General features: G+C 36.4%; 1 long non-coding RNA gene across 7 annotated transcripts in view; it reads right to left on the bottom strand.

The window, feature by feature from the left end:
- LOC144305386 (uncharacterized) overlaps positions 1 to 20,089 on the bottom strand; it is a 289,595-nt gene that overhangs the window by 71,051 nt on the left and 198,455 nt on the right. For all 7 annotated transcript variants that reach the window (XR_013372407.1, XR_013372411.1, XR_013372409.1 and 4 more), the window contains one exon: positions 18,608 to 18,855. This is a non-coding gene — a long non-coding RNA (uncharacterized LOC144305386). The remainder of the gene's footprint in view (positions 1 to 18,607; positions 18,856 to 20,089) is intronic.

Raw genomic sequence — 20,089 nt, 5'->3', positions numbered from 1 at the left:
AGTTCTGGGAAGGAATGCCCGAGGCAAGCGTGGACATCCATTTCACTACTTCAGCCCCACACCACACGTGTTTCCAGATTCATTGGACAAGTTACAAAGAAATCAGTAAACCTGGGTGATAAGAAAAAGTATACCAAGTACAAGAAAGGTTAGGCCCTGGTCAAGAGCAACAGAGGGGAAGACAGGAAACAAATAGAAAGACTCTCAAAGTGTTATTTTCATCTGCTATTTTTAAGAGTTTAAGACTTTTTTTTTTTTTTTTTTTTTTTTTTGAGTTTAAGACTTTTAGGAAGCAAGAATTGAGTTTAAAAAGTTGGCACAGGTAAACAAGATTTACTTGGTTTACTGTTGATAGGATTTTATCTTTCTTTGTTCTTTTGCTTTTTTCTTTCTTCTTTTCCATTTTTATTTTTGAAGCATTCTGACATCCTCCCAGAAGGGGACTTTTAACAGAGATACCAGAAAGAAAAAAAAAAAAAGTCAAATAAACATCTCTTAATCTCTTGTCTGTTCAATGACAACAAGTAAATAAATGAATAACAATAAATAAAGCAACGAATAAATAAATGGCTTTAGTAGTTTTAGCATTATAAACAGGACCCTGACAGGACTGTGGTCTGGAGTAGAGAGCTAACAGAACGGAACAGGGGAAGGATAATGAATGATAAAGGAATGAGTCTGGTTGTGTTAAAGTGTGTGTAAAAGGAAAATTCCAAGTATATCCCAGTTTCAGCAGAGCGGGGAGGGGAATTCTAGAGGGGCATCCAATTGAGGCTATGTTCTAGCCTGAGGCCCCACCTACATATCTATAAGGGAAAGTTAGTATGAGAGATGTTTAAGTGGTATTTCTTTTGGAGAAGTAGTTAATTTTTAATTAGAATGTTGGGAACAAAGAACTGGAGGTGAAAGATAAGTCTACATTAGTCGAATTTTGTTAGCTGAATTCTTGACATTGAGTAATTTTAAGGATAAAAGTAATCAAATATTTTTAACATGATATATCTGCAATTATTGATTAGCAGCCCGTAGTATATGATAATTATGGTAGGATAGGGTTTAGAAGCTTAGGACAAGAGTTTGAGCTGCTGGTGGGAAATAAACATGTCCATCTTCCTATCCCAGTATAACCCAGTGGGTTTTTCTTATAGGCAACAACTTTCGATTCTGATTAGTCAGACTTCCACTTTGATTGATGTGCTTCAGCCGCTCAGATTGTTAAATGTTCTGAATAACTCCTTAGAATCATCTCTATACCAGAAGTGTGACCTAATAACAAGAAAAACAGCCCTGGTCAAGTGGTAATTTTTGCTTCCAGCTGAATATTTTATAGAGTCATCTCCCTCTTATAATATTGTCTCCCAAAGTAGTAGGATCAATCAGCAAGTAGGATCTCCTGGGAACTGTTATAATAAAATGAGTAACTAAATCAAGTCAATATATTATACTATAATTATCCTATAATTATCAAGGAGACTGGCCTTGAGGAAACCAGAATTATTCACTGGCAGGTTAGAGACCTTTCAGAAATCTACCTATCCTGACCCACTTACATGAGGCTTCCTGGGGAGAAGATATGGGTGAGCCCTGGTCTCCTGGGACCTTCCCCAAATCAACAATGCCAAAGAGATCTGTAACACAAGTAACAAGAAATCTCTATGTACTTTTGGACTCTTTTTATCCTCTTCTGCTCTCCCCAGTATTCAGGTAATGGTGCAGCTTTCAGCTCTGACCACCCCTTGCTTCATGCACTGCAAACTCTAGAACACTCTAACTTCACAACCTGTTGTGTAATGTGTAAGGCATGGTAGCCTATACTTACTATACCTTAGTACTAAACAATGCAAGTGACAGTCGTTACACTTGGGGGCTGAGTAGCAGGGATGGGTTCAGAATGGTAGGTGTGCTCTGGAGTAAATTTTCCATTCAGAGCAGAGAATAATGAGTCCACAGAGCTGCTTGCTAAAATCTACATGACCTCCAGCTCTCAGCAGGCAGAGAAAATGCAACTGCAGAAGAAAGTTAAAGATGGAGATACCTGGGTGGCTCAGTGATTGAGGGTCTGCCTTTGACTCAGGGTGTGATTCTGGAGTCCCAGGATCAAGTCCCACAATGGGCTCTCTGCATAGAGTCTGCTTCTATCTCTGCCTATGTCTCTGCCTCTCTTTCTGTACATTTCTCATGAATAAATAAATAAAATCTTAATTTAAAAAAAAGAAAAGTTAAAGACAGCCATAGAAAAATCCTACTCTTCTGTATTCAGTGAAGGGTTGTTACTGTTCTTTTCCTTTTACAAGAAAACAACTTTCTCATTTAGGTTTTTTTTTTTTTAACATGTTTTATTATTGTCCTTGTGTTGAGACTTGTCACAGAACATCATGGAATACACTGGGCATCTATCAGATTCAGAAGGAAAAACTATCATGGATAAATGAGTCTGGCATTCCTTATGTTCCTTGGACAAAACTGACCTCATGAAGTTTAGATTTTTCTGTTTCATTTATATTTATAAATGATTTTCATAGCATCTACCTTCTAAGATACTTGGTCTCAAATGGCAGAAAGCCAACATCAGATATGGCAAGTTCTCAAGGCAGGACAAGTATTTGTTTTGCTTCACTTCTAGAACAGATTGCATGTGACAATGTGGCTTTGATTTTTCTTCACATTTTTCTAACATGCATAGCAAAAACAGAAAAAAAGAAACTACTCATGCCCCGAACCCAAAGAATTGCTTTTTTCTCCTCTGGGCATTTACTTTGATAGAAAGGGAAATCTTATCACATGCTACATGTGTGAAACATGAATTTCAATTGCTCACCACCAGACCATGAGTCTGACATGCTCACATGAAGTGAATAAGAACTATAAACTTGGAGATGGTGGTGAAGTTTTATCATGGAAAGGATTTGACCCTGGCAGTAAAACCAGGACCTATAGGGTCAAGTTCTCAAAATCTAAGACAAAATGGATTTTTAAATTATATTTCACCTTCACAAAATTTGGTTACCTTTTTCCTCTAAATGTATTTAGACTGTAGAATGGTGTGCTGCTTTAGTACATACTGATATTTCTATAAAAATACTTCACTTGAGCCAAAAAACATGCAACCAGAGGTAAAAAGTCAACAATTATTATTTATTGGACATTCATTCATATTAATAAATACTTGCTCACAAATATTTACTGAGCATCTGCTATATGCCAGAGAAAGTACTACTATGTGTGAAGAATACAGAAATGAAGGGGACAGCTAAAGCCCCTGCCCTCCAGGAGCTCAAATTCTAAAATACATAAATGTATGATAGAATGACACATAGTATAATTGCTGAAGTGGGTACTGAAGCAGAAAAAGAAGCTACAATGTAGGCGCTCTTTAGCTGTATTGTTAAAGTCTCCCTGGCTTGGGTGTGTGGAAGAAATAATTTCTACAATCAAATAATCAAATAAAGATTAAGAGCATAGTATAATTTTATTTTATTAGAGAAAATAACATAAATTCTAAAAATACAAAAACTTAAAAAATATAAATGAGTGAAGGAGGTCAAAAGATACAAATTTGTAATTATAAATAAGTTCTGGGGTTGTAATGTACAATGTGGTAATTATAGTTTACAATACTGTATTGTGTATTGGAAGGTTGCTAAGAGAGAAAACCTTAAAAGTTCTTATCACAAGAAGAAAAATTGTAACTGAAGTGATGGATGTTGATGAAACTTATTGTGGTTATCATTTCATTATATATATATATATATGTATATATATATATATAAAATCTCAATATATATATATTTCATTATATATATATCTCAAATCATTATATTGTACACTTAAAACTAAAGGAGTATTGTATGTCAATTATATCTCAATAAAACTGGAAAAATACATAAAAATGCATGACATTGTCTAAATTCACAAACATAAACATTTTTGACATAGTTTCTTCACACAGTTCTGTGAATTGAATAGAAGATACTAATATTACTCTCTCTCCCCTTTACAGATGGTAAAATTGTTAAGTAATAAGAAATTCACATAGTTTGTAAGAGGCAGAGCCAAGATCATGAACAAAGACTTCCTGACTCCAAAAACAGCGTGTGTTCAAAGTAAAAGTTTTATCATCTATAACCAAAAGTAGTATTGAGCTTGGTGGAAGAGGTCTTTCATTGGACCCTGAGTGGAAGCCCACACTTACCTTTTCTTCCTAGGCCCTCTTTCTCCTATAGCTGATTCCAACCAGAATGGACCCATATCCCAAGAGGGAGAAGTATCCAGGGCATCCCGGGTGGCTCAGTGGCTTAGCGACGCCTTTGGCCCAGGGAGTGATCCTGGAGACCTGGGATCGAGTCCCACATTAGGCTCCCTGCATGGAGCCTGCTCCTCTGCCTGTGTCTCTGCCTCTCTCTCTCTGTGTGTCTCTCATGAATAAATAAATAAAATCTTTAAAAAAAAAAAAGAGAGAGAGAGAAGTATCCAAAGACTCAATTAAGTTATTCAAATGCCATTTGGGAAGAATTTGGCCTAAAAGGCCAGTGATCTTTAGACAATGGATCTTACAGGTGAGCTGAACTCAATTGGAAAGAGCTCTAATAAGCTACTTACACAGGAAAGAACAAGGAAATTTCACTGGGTGAGAGAAAAGAAGAAGAAAAGAAAGAGGTAAATCAACACTAAGAAACAGAACAAAAGGATTTTCCCTGAAGAACCTGTGGAATTGCCCAAGATTCTGCTTCAAATTCTCAACTGAAGCATTACCATGCATGGAAACTACAGCATTGGTACCTGGACTGAGAAGACCAGAGATATTTATCCTAGTGATGAGGATGAGACAGGAGCTGAAGAACTGTCTTCACTTGTCAATAAGTAGAAGTCAAAATCATAGGTCATCTAAAAATCTCTTATGGTTCCTTTTTTCAACTTCTCTACCCACAGTAAAGAGCAATAGAATCTCAGAACTGGAAGAGACTGTAGAACTCATCAAATCCAAGTAGGTCATGATAATTTCCTTTCATTTAGTCACGTAATATTCCTGTGGGGTTGGGGTAGGCAGGGAATATGAATGGAGAAGCTTAGACACCAACAGGCTTCATCCAGGTCATGAAGCTTATGCATGGCAAGGAACTTCTGGTTCTGAGTCTTGTGTCTCTTCTTCAGCAACAATTACATGCCAGGGCATACTTTATTCTCTTAAGATACTCCCCAGAGACACTTTGCCAAGCTCAGAGAGAAGAGCAAGGCTTAAAATTTCCCATTTCAGAATAACAACAGGCCAGTGGACCCACACAACAGATAGACAGATTTTGAATGAATGCGAATGAAAAAAAAAAAAGTAGGAACTGGGAAAAGGAGGCTATTCTGGGGCCTAGTAGTTTATATAATTGGATATGTTCTAAAACTAAGCTTGCTTCCTGGTCCTGTCCCTGCTTATTGGGATGGATTGCCCAAGTCATATGGTTTTCCCAACCCCAACTTTCATCTGCCAGATGGAAATAATAGTACTGATCACCAGGATGCTATGAGAAATACAAATGAACAAAATAAAGGAGCACTGGGGGCACAAAGAACTATGAAATCATGGGTTGATAGTGCTAAAAAGAGGTTTTGACAAGAAACCTAGCTTTGAAATATAGAATAAGATGCATGGTGGTCTTCTGCCTTGGTCGCTATTAGAGACACACATACACATGTACTTGTATCTCCAATGTTCAGTGTCCACACAGTAAGTCAGGAAGAGTGCAGAATGGAGAGGGATTCACCAATCTCCTCTCATTGCGCCCCTCCACTCTGGGGCTCTTTTATCAGTTCAAGATGTGGGACTGACTGGGAGAATACAAATTGCCATAAGATAGGGTAAAATTATTTCTGCAAACTTTTCATCCATTACTATCCTTCCAATCATCCCCACTCCAAAGCCCAGCTGTCCTCCTCACTATATTTTGCCACTAGTGTATTCTTTATGTTATACATGATTATCCAAGGCTACTGACTTAAATGACAGGAATGTTCTCCCCCAAGGAACAAGCTCCATTCCCCTCTAGGCTTACAAAAGTAATAGCTATCACATAAACTTCATATACTCCTCCACAAACACTAGTGAGGCCCTATAATTTATTAGGTACTAGCTTCAACATATAGACAGCCTTCTCATACCATAGAAATAGCCACATGAAATATAGCTAGATTCCAAAAGATGACAGTGCTAGAACTGTCAGATACAAAGCAGGCCAATAAAGCCCGGTACTTACAACTCCCAGAGACTGAGAAGGCAATGATCCATGAGGGACAAGCCTGGGGCTTAAGATACTAGAGACAGGCAGGATCTGACATTGGCCTTGACCCTTCCATCCTCTAGCCAACTGCTGAGCCTGAGCTTTCATCAATGGACCTGGGAGCATAAGGGAAGGTGAACTCTCAGCAGCCCCGATGAAGTTAGAGGATAAAAGTGACCAGCAGATATTGATCTGGTTCTGAAAGGGAGAGAAGCTGAGGGGAAGCTTATTCCCTCCATGCTCAAAAGACAAACAGTCCTTTTCATGTTAAGTAGAATGAAGTCGAAGGTACTCATGTGACCTCAGATTGAAGAGCAGCTAAGTATTTACAGATTTCTCCACTGATGTTCAGAAAGATGCCCCATTTTTCTCTATTCAGTTGAAGTGGCCTGTCTTCAACTCTCACAGCACTTGTTATGAATAAACCAGACTGGCCTTGTTACCAATCTGAAATTCTATAACAAGTATTTTTCAGCCCTGGCCAGCATAAGGAGAATAGCAGAATTCCAGCACTGCAAAGTCCAAGGAAATCAGAATATGAACCCACTGTTGATATATTTTCTTTTGACACACACAATTTTACTGAAACTGCTGACTTGGAATTTGAATGTAAAGATGTTTTACCTGAGACTGCTATAAGGACTTACGGCTTCAGGAAAGTCTATTGCATCCCTATTACTTTAAGGTCATATTGTCCTCTGACTCTGAATTCACTATATTCTTACATTTAGAAGCCCTTTCAAAACAGTTCAAACCATAATTCCAAATATAAACCCCTTTTTTCTTTATTATTCACTTTGTAATTGTGCCCCAATGCCAAAAATGAAAGATGCTTCATTTACTACTATAGCTAGCAGCATATCCATTCTCAGATTTCTGAGACATCTACCAAGATCTATATCTCAGTCCATGTGCAAAAATATCATGGGTTGTGTGTAGATCTCTGTTTTCTAGGAAGATACGTGAGATGGAAATTGGCAAATTGCAATTGCACTTTAGAGTGTCTGGTGAAATTATCTTGGATCCTTGATGTATGGGAAAGCGGTTTGGATGGCTGACCAGACCAGACATTGTGCACGCTCATGCCAAGGAAGCCAAAGCAATACACTGACCCATTCCAAACCATTGGGGGGTGGAAAGCTGCTTAATTAGGGAAGTCTGTAGTTCTGAAGGTTGGGTGATTTAAATGCTCAGTGGGAAAAGTTATTGGTCAGTTGATAGGTCAGCCATGGTCTGAAGACTTTTTCTCTTAACATAACAATTTGTCTTCAGACTTTAAAACCTCAAGTAGACTCCACACTAGCCAAATATTTAGTGGTTTTATGAAGTTTTTTGGTATTCATGTCAACTGCAGTTCTTCAGAAACCCATTTAAAATGTTGTTTCTTTTCCATATGGCATTCTAAAAGAGAACAGGGGATTACAAATTTAAGATTGTGACAAAAAAGAATGCTCTTTGTAACTGTTTCCGTTACTTTCTAAACTTCTTAAATGAATTTGATTTATATTGTTCCAAGAACTGAATACCATGTTTATCACTAGGATTGTGATTTAAAAAAAATATATATTCCCTTAGCAACTGGAATAACTGTATGTATGGTATGTTGTTGGCTTTTAGTTTTTATCTTTTGCTACATTTCTAGGTTTGATTGACAGATTCCACAAATGAGTTTTGAAGGTTAAATCATCTGTTTCATCTCAACACCTTCCAAGCATGTTTAGCACAATTTTGAAGTCTAGGGCTCAGAGCACTCTTTCCAAAGTTGTTCCTAATCTACTTTATTGTTTTATTATATACACTGGGGACACCATATTTTCTTAGATTTTCAAACTTTTGTGGCTATAATTTTGCCCATTTTCATGAATAGGACTCTATGAGGAAAGCCAAATAATGTACCCTTCTGAGACCTTGAAGTCCCTGCCAAACCCATGGCTCCCTTCAGAGTGGTTCTCCATCCATAGATATTTATATCCTGTGATCCTCACCCTTCCCCCAATTCTGACTGCAGTTTCTCCAGCAAAAGAATGTGTGTCTCACCCAAAGATAGCCATCTATAGGCTAGGTGAGGGCAAGAAGGGGTCTAGCTGGAGAACTCCACTCAGCAAAATGGTGGAATGACTAATCCCATCAAAACTCTCACTTAGAATTTTACTGAGAGATGTACAAAGTCAGAGTCAGCAGTGGAAAAGAATTTGAGAAATAAATGAAAGAAAGTAGAAGACACATCAAGGGGTGGAAGCCTGAAGGCAGCAAAAAATATGTAGAGAACAGGGCAGAGGGGAAACTGCACCATGAACACATCATTAGGGTTGCCATGTATCACCAGAGCTGCAGATTACTAAAAATACTGTTGTGTTCTGATTAGTTCTCTAGTTCTCTGTCAGGTTGACTCTGGTGTTGCTGAGACTGGTTCTACTCCTTCTTGCAACACATCTCTGTTAACAGGAATACAAGAATCAGGCTTCTTCCAGTTTCTGATAAGTAATATAAGAACCCTAAGTAAATAATTCATTTACTATGAAATGAAGCACCTATTTTGTAGATTGATGTTCTGACAAGTTCTATGAAGACTACAAAGGTGAAATCTTCAATTACCTTCTCAAGGGGTCCATTAGTTTAAAGAGGTAAAACCATATAGTGTTGATGAAGGCAATGAAGGGTTAAAATTGGGCACTTTGAAGCCAGACTGTGTATTTACAAATCCTGTACTAATATCAGCTGGTTGTATGACCCTGGGCAAGTTATTTACCTCCTTGTGCTTAGGTTTTCCTAATCGGTAAAATGAGGCACCACTCTACAACCACCACTTCATGTTCTTGTGAGGATTATATGAGGTAAGGCCTGTAAGGGGCTTGGAACAGACTTCAGAATAACTGAAATTGCCCACATCCTTCCCAGGTGTCTGAGGTCTTTGTGGAAAAGGAAGGAATTGGGTGGATCAGAAACAACTCTGCACAAACCCATTCCTAATAAGACAGTTTGTACGCTAACCCCGACAGAGTGGTTGGAGAGTTACACCTAGACTCCAAGGCAACTATCTATAGAATAGATACCCACTCAGTGACCTTGATCCTTGGCACCAAAGATCCCTCCCCTCATCAGTCACTCACATTCCAAGGAAGGAATTTGGCTCTCCTGTCTCATGACCCTCTCTTTGCCAGACATCTGCTACATATGCTGGTCTTGTGTCTGCTTCATCTTTCCCCACATGATCCTATTCTCTCCCCTTCTCTTCCCTTCTCATACTTTCTTACAGGAAAGAACCAGGGGCAATTTTCTTTATAACATATATAACCACACAAAACTTATATTTCCCACTTGGCTCTGATATGTTCATGAGTCAATCAAGACCATCTGTGCTTGCATATCCAATATCCCCCAGTCTACCCCACCCCCTAAATCTAATCCTTTCTGTGTAATTTAACAGGGTCTTTGTGCTACAAAGCCCTTAATAATTTTTAAACAAAATTGCCTTAATACATAGCAATTGCTAAATGCAATACGGAAATATTTATTTCTCTTGCCAGCTGTAGATTCCAGAGTCTGTGGCTGCTTTGCACAACTTGCAGAACTCTATGTGATACAAACCATACAAGACACATTTCTTAAAAGCTACTCCTTTGGGGAGTCTAGCAACACTTCACATTCAAGTCTACAAGAGATGAACACTGCAAATTATCAGCAAGTTAATTGTCTAGGGCAAGAATCCAAGCCAGCTCCAGAAAGTTTTCCTGAGGCACCTGATTTCTAATTGTTGACTTGTGCTTATCATCACTGCAAAACATTCAGGCATAAGCTCTACTAACAGACAGGAATCCAGCTGGAAATTAACACAGTCGGAGCTTCCTGGAATATATAATATACTGTAGTCATGTATAAGCACTGAAAATAAAAAAATAATTTTTGTAACCTAATGCTTGCAAAATTATATAAGTGTTCATGAATTTTCCAGTAGTTTTGGATATATTTAAATAAATATTCTTACAGGAATTCTTGAAACACTGCAAGTTTACCATTTGCTCCAATAAATCTTTTAAATATTTTGAGTTATATGGGATCATTCAACAAATGCTAGTTGAACACTTAGTTGTGTGTAATATACTTGGATAGATTCTGTAGAGAATACAATAGATCAGATACACATTTTGAATCCCAAATGCTTACAATTGAGTAGGAGAAACGAGACAGACATACACATGGTAGGAAGATTAATAGCCACCCAAAGATGTCCACTCCTTAATCTCTAGAACCTGTCAATATGTTACCCTACATGAAAAGAGAGACTTTGCATTTGTCATGAGAGAGATTATCCTGGATTATTTAAATGGGCTTGAACTAATCACATGAGTCCTTAAAACCAGAGAAACTTTTTCATCTATAGTCAGAAGGAGATGTAAATGATTCATGTTGCTGGTTTTGAAGGTAAAGGGGGCCATAAACCAAATAATTTGAGTGGTCTCGAGAATCTGGAAGAGGCAAGGAAATGAATTCTCCCTTAGAACCTCCAGAAAGTTCTGTCCACAACTTGACCTTAGCTGAGTGAGAGCCATGCCAGATTTCTGACCTTCAGAAGTATAAGCTAGAAAATGCATATTGTTTTAAGTCATTAATTTGTGCTAATTTGTTAGACTAGTAGTAGGAAGCTAATATAATGCATAATTTTAATACAACTTAGAAAGTGCCAACTGCTATAGAAGAGATACAATGAATAAGATCTTAAATGAAGATTAGCATGACAAAATTGACTATTTTCATCTTTTCTCTTACCCTTGTCATTCTTAACTACAGGTTTGTATTCCTTTTGGATTTGTAAAAAATAATGCCCATCTCAAAATAGCAATATAGTGTCTTCCTTATCTACCTGGGAGCTCTGCAGCAAAAAGCTAAGAGGACCATTCATATGGAGTGAATGACTTGTACAAGATGAGAAGCTGGCAAACTGGCTAACCCTGAACTGAACAAAGTTTACACTCCAGAGATAGTTTCCAAACTTTGATTAAGCCAAAAGTAAGTTTCTGGGATCAAAATGATAGATTCATGATAGAATCCTACTGATATCAAATGCCATGCTATTTAAACCTTGTTTTCAGGATGCCTGAGTGGCTCAGTGGTTGAGCTTCTGCCTTTGGCCCAGGGGTCCTGGGATCAAGTCCCACATCAGGCTCCTTGCATGGAGCCTGCTTGTCCCTCTGCTTGTGTCTCTGCCTATCTCTGTATGTCTCTCATGAATAAATAAATAAAATCTTTAAGAAAATAAAACCTTGTTTTCACTTTAAAATTTATTCATATAGCAGTCCTTAGCAGTCCTTAGCAAGATGAAGAAACTGGGTCTAAATATTAACACCTTTGGTGGAGTCTGCATGGTGAGTCAAGGATGAAGTTGTAATTGCTAAAATGTTTCTGACCAAATGGAAACGATTCAAAAAATGAAAGAAGGAAAAAAAATGAATCCAAGTGGGACTTAATAAAAATGATACCTTGTACTAATATACACGCATATTTATGTAGGATCATGCTTAATATTTATTACAATGCTGTAAAGCTCTTATCATTTGAAACAAAGGTCCCATGGTTTCAATGGCTTTACTAAGCAGCAATGCTCAGACTTAAATCAAAGAGTAATTAGAAATTTATACATCTTTTTTCTAATACCATCCAAGAAAAAGATACTAGACTGTGGGTCCCTGGAGGACAAGGGGTGGGAATGCTAGTAACACTACTACATACTCAGCACTAAAGACAATGCCTGCAATAAGAGCAACTCAAAAATAATTGTGAAATGAAGGAATGCTATTCTCCCTGTATGTTCCATCACCATGTAGCTCTTGACAAGAACATAAGACAGTATACATTTTGATACACTCAAATCATTCTAGCCAGAGGTTTTAAACTTTCAGATATATCTACATCCCCTGTGGAGCTTTTAAAACCCAGACACCCTGATGGATAAAATAAAGGATCCATCTCTATGCTGCCTAAAAAAGACTCACTTGAGGAATGTCTGGGTGGCTCAGTGGTTGAGTGTCTCCTTTCAGCTCAGAGCATTTCCCAGGGTCCTAGGATCGAGTTCTGCATCAGGCTCCCTGCAAGGAGCCTGCTTCTCCCTCTGCTGTGTCTTTCCCTCTTTTTCTGTGTCTCTCATGAATAAATAAATAAAATCTTTTAGAGAGAGAGAGAGAGAGAGAGACTCACTTGAGATCTAAAGACACACACAGAGAGTGAAAGGATAGAAAAAGATATTCCATGGAAATGAAAAGAAAGTTGGTATGGTAATACTGGTATCAGACAAAATAGACATTAAAACAAAGTCTATACCAAGAGAAAAAAAAAGGGGGGATTACATAATGATAAAGGAATCAATTCAACAAGAAGACATAACATTTGCAAATATTTATGCACCCTACAGAGGAGTACCTAAATATATAAAGCAAATATTAACAGATGCAAACAGAGAAAATAACAGTAATGGAATAGTAGTAGGGACTTTAATACCCCACCTACATTAATGGATAGATCATCCAGACAGAAAATTAATAAGGAAACAGTGACTTTGAAGGACACATTAGACCAGGTGAACTTAATAGATATATAAAGAACATTCCATCCCAAAACAGCAGAATACACATTCTTCTCAAGTGCATATGGAACATTCTCCAAAATAGATCACACATTAGGTCACAAAACAAGCCTCAATAAATTTAAAAAGGTTGAAATCATATCAAGCATTTTTTCCAACCACAATGCTATGAAACTAGACATCATTTACAAGAAGAAAATTGGGAAAAACACAAACATGCGAACATGAAACATGCTACTAAACTATCAATAGTGAATAAAAAAATCAAAGAGGAAACCCAGAAATACCTAGAGACAAATGAAAATGAAAACCCAATGCTCTAAAATCCATGGACCCAGTAAAAGTAGCTCTAATAGGGAAGTTTATAGCAATATAGGCTGACTTTAAGGAACAAGAAAAATCTCAAATAAACAATCTAACTTTATACTTAAAGAAACTAAAGTAAAAGACAAACAAATCCTAAAGTTAGTAGAAGGAAGGAAATAAAGATCAGGATGGAAACAAATGAAATAGAGACTACGAAGACCATAAAAAGGATTCATAAAACTAAGAGCTTGTTATTTGAAAAGATAGACACAGTTTATAAACCTTTAGCCAGACTTATCAAGAAAAAAATAAGACAGAGGTCTTAAATAAATAAAATAAGAAATAAAAGAAAAGAAGTTACAACAAATGCCACAGAAATACAAAGGGTCATAGAAGACTACTGCTAACAATTAAACACCAATAAATTGGATAACATAGAAAAAATGGATAAATTCCTAGGAACATACAACATACCAAGAATTAGAACATAACAAGGAAGAAATGGAAAATATGAACAGACCAATTACTATTAATGAAATTGAATCAGTAAGCAAAAAACTCCCCTAAAACACAAGTCCAGGACCAGACAGCATCACAGGTAAATTCTACCAAACATTCAGGGTTAACGTCTGGCCTTCTCAAACTATTTTAAAAAATTGAAGAGGAAGGAATACTTCCAACATTCTATAAGGCCAGCATTACCTGGGTATCAAAATCAGACAAAGATACTATTAAAAAAAAAAGATTATAAACCAATATCCCTGGTGAAAATAGATACAAAAATCCTCAACAAAATATTAGCAAACTAATACAATAGCAACATACATTAAAAGAATCATATACTCTGATCAGATGGGACTTATTCTAGGAATGTAATGGTTCAATATCCACAAAACAATCAATGAGATACACTATATTAACAAAATGAATAAATATCATGTAATCATCTCAATAGATGTAGAAAATGCATTTGACAAACTCAATACTAATGTAAGATAAAAGTTCTCAACAAAGTGGATATAAGAGGGAAAGTACCTCAGCATAATAAAAGCCATATATGACAAACCTTTTGCCAAAATCATACTCAAAAGTGAAAAGTTTAAAGCTTTTCCTCTAAAATCATGAACAAAACAAGGATGCTCATTCTTGCCATGTTTATTCAACATAGTATTGGAAGCCACAATCAGAACAATTAGGCATGAAGGAGAAATAAAGGGCATCCAAATTGAAAAGCAAGAATTAAAGCTGATATTATTTACAGATGACAAGATTCTATATGTAGAAAACCCTAAAGCTTATACCCCAAAAAACTATTAAAACTAATAAGTGAAATCAGAAAAGTTGCAGATAAAAAATTAATATACAGAAATCTGTTGCATTTGTAGACACTAACAGCAAACTATCAGAAAGAGAAATTATGAAAACAATCCCATTTATAATTGAATCAAAAGCAACAAAATACCTAGGGGTAAATTTAACTAAGGAGGAAAGATCTGTACTCTGAAAACTATAAAACACTGATGAAAGAAATTAAAGATGACACAGATAAACTGAAATATATACCCATGGATTGGAAGAATTAATATTGTTAAAGTGTCCATACTACCCAAATCAATCTACAGATTCAATGCAATCATCATCAAAATACCAATGACATTTTTCACAAAACAAGAATAAATAATACTAACATTTGTATAGAACCACAAAAGACCCTAAATAGCCAAAGCGATCTTGAGCAATCTCAAGCAATCTTCTTGAGAAAGAACAAAGCTGGAGGTTTTATCTCCCCAGGTTTCAAACTATACTATAAAACTATAGTAATCAAAACCATATGGTACTGGCTAGCAAGAAGTTGCTGTCACCAAGATCAAAGACATTGCTGCCTGTGTTCTCCTCTAGGATTTTTTTTTTCTCCTCTAGGATTTTGATAGATTTCTGTCTTACATTTTTACACTGTTGGTGGAAATACAAATTGGCACAGCTACTTTAGAAAACAGTATGGAGTTTCCTCAAAAAGTTAATAATAGAACTACCTGACAACCCAGCAATTGTACTACTAGGTATTTATCCAAAGAAAACAAAAATAGTAATTTTAAGGGGCACATGCACCCATGTTTTTAGCAGCAATGTCCACAATTGCCAAAATATGGAAAGAGCCCAGATGTCCACTGATATATGAGTGGATAAAGAATATATATATATATATATATATATATATATATATGCCACATTTCTTTATCCATTCATATATCCATGTGTGTGTATCCATGTGTGTACATACACATTACTCAGCCATCAAAAAGAATGAAATCTTGCCATTTGCAACAACATGGTTGGAACTAGAGTATATTATGCTAAACAAAATAAGTCAGAGAAAGACAAATGCCATTGATTTCATTCATATGTGGAATTTAAGAAACAAAGCAGAAGAACATATAGGAAGGGAAGGAAAAATAAAATAAGATTAAAACAGAGAGAGGCAATCCATAAGAGACTCTTAACTATACGAAGCAAACAGGATTGCTGGAAAGGAAGCGGGTAGGGAGATGGGGTAATTGGTTAATGAGCCTTAAGGAGGGCACTTGATATGATGAGCACTGGGTATTATATGCAACTTATGAATCACTGAATTCTATCCTGAAAATAATAATAACACTATATGTTAAGTAACTTGAATTTAAATAAAAACAAAAATGATATGGCACCGGCACAAAAACAGACACATAGATCAATAGAACAGAATAGAGAGCTCAGAAATAAGCCCAAGCTTATATGATCAATTAATCTACCACAAAGGAGACAAGAATATATAACAGAGAAAAGACAATGTCTTTAATAAATGATGTTGGGAGACTGGACAGCTACATACAAAAGAATGAGATTAGATTTCTTTCTTACATCATATACAAAAATAAACTCAAAATGGATTAAAGACTTATAAGTAAGACCTGAAACCATGAAATTCTTAGAAGAAAACATGGACAGTAAGATCTTTGACATTAGTCTTAGTGGTATTTTTGGATCTGTCTCTCAGGCAAGGACAACAAAAGTAAAAATACATGGGACTACATTGAACTATACAGTTTTTGCGCAGTGAAGAAAACCATCAATAAAATGAAAACAGGCTCTATTGAATGAGAGGAGATATTCACAAGCATTATATCCAATAAAGGGTTAACATGTAAAATATATGAAGAACTGATTAAACTCAGTATAAAAATAGTCTTATTTAAAAATGGAAAGTGGGTACACCTAGGTGGCTCAGTCAGTTAAGCATCTGTCCTTGACTCAGGTCATGATCTCAGGGTCTTGGGATGGAGCCCTCTATCGGGCTCCTTGCTCAGGGCAGGTCTTCTACCTCTCCCTCTGCCTTTCTCCCTTGCTTACGATTTCTCTCTCTCTCTCTCTCAAATAAATAAATAAAATCTTTAAAAAAATGGGCAGTGAATCTGAATAGATATTTTTTCCAAAGAAGATATGTAGATGGTCAACACATAAATGAAAAGATGCCCAACATCACTAATCATCAGGGAAATGCAAATCAAAACCACAATCTAGCATCACTTCACACCTATCAGAATGACAATTATCAAAAAGACAAGAAATAATAAATGTTGGTGGAGAACCACCCAGCAATTGCACTGCTGGGGATTTATCCCAAAGATATAGATGCAGTGAAACGTTGGGACACCTGCACCCCTATGTTTATAGCAGCAATGTCCACAGTAGCCACACTGTGGAAGGAGCCTCGGTGTCCATCAAAAGATGAATGGATAAAGAAGCTGTGGTCTATGTATACAATGGAATATTACTCAGCCATTAGAAAGGACGAATACCCACCATTAGCTTCCACGTGGATGGAACTGGAGTGTATTATGCTGAGTGAAATAAATCAATCGGAGAAGGACAAACATTATATGGTCTCATTCATTTGGGGAATATAAAAGATAGTGAAAGGGAATAAAGGGTAAGGGAGAAAAAATGAGTGGGAAATATCAGAAAGGGAGACAGAACATGAGAGACTCCTAACTCTGGGAAAGGAAGAAGGGGTGGTTTAAAGGGAGGTGGGCGGGGGCGGGGGTGACTGGGTGACAGGCACTGAGGGGAGCACTTGATGGGATGAGCACTGGGTATTATGCTATATGTTGGCAAATTGAACTCCAATAAAAAAAAAATGTTGGTGAGAATGTGGAAGAAAGGGAACCCTTATGCATGGTTGGTAAACTGGTACAGCCACTATGGAAAACAGTATAGAGGTTCCTCAAAAAATTAAAAGTATAACTACCATCCAATCCACAAATTCCATTTCTAGGAATTTATCTGAAGAAAATGAAAGCACTAATTTGAAAAGACATGTACTCTTATGTCAAATGCAGCATTGTTTATAATAGCAAAGATGCAGAAACACCCTAAATGTCCTAAATAGAGGAATGGATAAGGATATGGTATATATACACAATGGACTATTACTCAGCCATAAAAAAGAAGGAATCTTGTCGTGGGCAACAACATGGATGAACTTCATATCATTCTAAGTGCATCAGGTTATATAAGAAGACAAAACCTGTATATTTCACTTATATGTGGAATCTAAAAAAAATTTAAAAATTGAACAAACAAAACAAGACAGAAATGGACTCATAGAGAACAAGGTGGTGGTTGCCAGAGGTGAGTGGATGGGGGAATGGGCAAAATAGGTGAAGGTGATCAAGAGGTACAATCTTCCAGTTATAAAATATATGATATAAGGATATATGTACAGCATAGGGAATATAGTTAATAATAATACAATTAGTATTTGTGGTGGCAAACAGTAACAAGACTCATTATGGTGGCCATTTCATAATGTATTGAATAAAAATTGGACCCCTGCTGTAAAACATTGTTGTATCCCCTCTTTAGACTACATTTTACTATGAATTTTTAAATCTCATCGAAACACATGACATGAAAGAACAGAAGCCAAATGGTTTTGCTCCCTTTTTTCCCAATTAAACAAGATATTAAGTAATTAAACAAATGATGCTCAAAACTTTCCAGCCTCCTGACTTGACTATGGTTCTGGACCATAAATAGATATGATTTCCCTACAACAGGGTGTACAGAGTAGTTTTGCTCAGAGCTGACAATTGAATTCTGTTAGTAGAGGAAGAACAATGGGAAATTGAAAAATTGTTCTTCTCTTGGAGAGGTCTATATGTTTGTATGTACAGTCAGAATTTGAAGTTTTATGAGAATAATATACCATAATCTTCTTATCTCATTCTTTACTCTGAGAGCCTTGTTTATTTGTATTATCTAATAGAAACTTAAAATGATGAGCTTTCATAATTCTAAATGTTCTCTTATAACATGTAGTTTATTTTCAGCAAAAGGGGTACAGAGATCTGAGTTAGTTAAAAACAATGGTCACAGTTTATTGAACTCATCTGTTTTCTGAAAAAGACAAAATTGTTACCTGATGGTGTGCAGAGTTTTCTTAAGTTCATCTCAGGAGGATGGGCCAGACACAGAGATTTTTGAAAGAGGTCCATAGGTCATTTGGATGGACACCAGAATTGATGACCAATGTTCTGTAATCAAAACCTCAAATCCCCACATAGGTGAACTGTGGCCAATATTTCATTGAATCCTTCATAGGATAGGTATGAGTCTTGAATCCACAACACTTTTCATTGTTTAATGAAGCCACTTTTCTTAGTTCACCTAAATAAAAAGAAAGGAACTAGTGAAATATAGGAAGGTAGTATCACACACACACACACACACATACACACACACCAAGCAAAACAAATTTTTTTTGAAATTACAGCTGAAAAATATTTGATGTAATAATAAATTATTTTAAGTGGTCTAATGGTAGAATTTTCTCAAAAGGAGAAAAACAAATGTTCAAGTAGCCTTTTTGCGAGACAGTCCCAACAATGAGGTCAGTTAAACAAAGTGGCATTTTTCCTTGGAATTCATTGAGGTATTCAGGTCATAATTGGCTGTGGCATTTGGGAAAATATGGAGGAAGAAACTTGGCTCTTGGGAAGGAGGGAAAAATTATCTCAATGCCCCAGAAGTTCTCTTTCAAACTCCAGATTTGCAGTGGGATATTTAAAGTTAGAATTTCCAGTAAAGAAGAGAATGTATCAAAGCTGCAGATTTTAAATGAGAAGGTCAAGGAGATGGTTAAACAAAGTGAAAAAAAAAAAACAACTCTGGAATAAACAGTCTTAGATTGTTGAATGGTCAAATAATCTTACTGAATCATAGGAAAAAATGATGTCGCGTCTAAATGCTAAATTGGTGGCGGGTGTCTTGTGCTTATAATCTGATTACACATTTCTTGAGCACAGGTGTACTGGAAGGATGCCACTCCCATAAAAAGATCCCATTTATCAAGTTTAACATGACAATTATTTATCATATTTCCTCCTGGGAATCTGTCTCACTTGCTCTTTATTTCCTTTCCTTGAAAACTTTGAAGAAAAAAAAAAGAAAACTTTGAGGATTATCAATATTTGTAATCCATCACTTGATCATATATTTCAAGAGTATGCACTATGTGCCTGGCACTGTGCCAAGGAATACAAGAATGGCTGTCATACTCTGGTTTCCAAAGAATGAAATGGAGGAGAAGCATTTTGCTGAAAAAGTTCCTGCATCTCAGCTCAGGTGGAGCAGTGGCCCTTCTAGCAGTTTTCTTTGAGATCTGTCCACCAGTATGGGTTTCAGACAAATCCTTTCCCTCCTGTAATTGGCCAATGAGTAGATGTTGAGACATGTTAGCATGGCTCCCAAGGATAAATTATTCTTAAGGATTATATAGTCTAAACCCATGAAAGGAGTACAAATATATTCAAAGCTGCCTCATACATTTCTCACAATTGAGTCTGCATTTTACACGATTATACAAAGATGAGTTTCTTTCTTCCCTTTCTCTCTCATTCCA

Source organism: Canis aureus, chromosome 35, assembly GCF_053574225.1.
Source record: "Canis aureus isolate CA01 chromosome 35, VMU_Caureus_v.1.0, whole genome shotgun sequence".
Classification (NCBI taxonomy): domain Eukaryota; kingdom Metazoa; phylum Chordata; class Mammalia; order Carnivora; family Canidae; genus Canis; species Canis aureus.
Note: the sequence above shows the minus strand (reverse complement) of the source record. Positions and strands in the feature narration are given on the sequence as shown.